Source organism: Balaenoptera physalus, assembly GCF_965194825.1.
Source record: "Balaenoptera physalus genome assembly, chromosome: 3".
Lineage (NCBI taxonomy): Eukaryota > Metazoa > Chordata > Mammalia > Artiodactyla > Balaenopteridae > Balaenoptera > Balaenoptera physalus.
Genome location: NC_138890.1, coordinates 177,098,899 through 177,100,036, shown reverse-complemented (window position 1 = coordinate 177,100,036; position 1,138 = coordinate 177,098,899).

Here is a 1,138-nt window from a genome sequence, read left to right as displayed (position 1 = left end):
TTTTCTCATTTTGATTCTCTTATCACTCTCAAATGCTTTGAGTTTTATTTTAAAATTACTCACACGATCACTTGACTTTTAGCCTGTTTTACGCCTTGAGGTGAAGGTGCATCGTCTGCAGGTGGCTGTGCAGCCCAGGGAGGCCTGGGGTCAGGGCTGGGCTGTGGGTGGGAGGACCCGAGTTTCCGCCCCTGGGCCGTCGGCCGTGCTTGGCTCCGGTCAGATCCAGGACCAGAGTGACTGCGGCCCTGGGGCCGGGCCTGGCTCTGTGGTCTCCTCAAGACCCTGAAATAGGGAGAAAGTGGCATCTGTGGGCCCTGGGGTCAGAAGACGGGAGGGGTGCGCCACGCTCCAGGGTTGCTACTGAAGTGCCCAGCGTCCAGGTGTCCAGGTGGGAGGAGAGGGGAGCCCGGGGCCGGGCCGGTGCAGAGGCATGGACAGATGAGCGCGGGGGCAGCGGGGGAGGGAAGCCCCGAGAGGCGGCGGGGCCTGTGACACGGGTCTGAGTGGGCTCCGCCGGGCCGTTTCCCAGGACGTGGGTACGTCTGACGCCGCCGCCTCTGGGCACCAGGGGGCAGCGCTGCTCCGCGGGACGGACAGCAGGGGCTCCGGGTTCAGCCAGGGCCCCGGGGCGGGGCGAGAGTGGTCAGCAGAGACGGCCAGCCTTGCCCCGCGCTCCTGTTCAGGCGCTCTGGCCTCCTCCCCCGCCGCCATGTGTGCCCGTGCCCACGGGACATCGGCACCTGTGTGCCAGCCAGGTGGGGGCGGGAACACGGATGCTCCGCGCCCGTCCTGCCTCCTCAGGCCCCAGCTCACTCCGGGGGGGGGGGGGGCGGGGCGGGCCCCCCAGGCAGAGGGCGCAGACCCCGGGCGCCTCACCGGGCACAGGCTGTCGTGGGCACGTTCTGGGCCGCGGCCAAAAGCCCGAGACGCGAGTGGCCAGGCCCTGGGGCCAGGGTGGGTCCGCGCGGCCCACCCCGTGGGGACAGGTTCCTGCGCGGCGCCGGTGAGGCTGCAGAGCGCTGGCCCCGGGAGGCCCGCCGGACACGGCGCCCGCTGGCCAGGCGTCTCCTGAGCCCCCGGCCCGACCCCTCAGCCGGAGGGGCGCCCTGCGGGAGAGGACGCGGACACGGGGCCG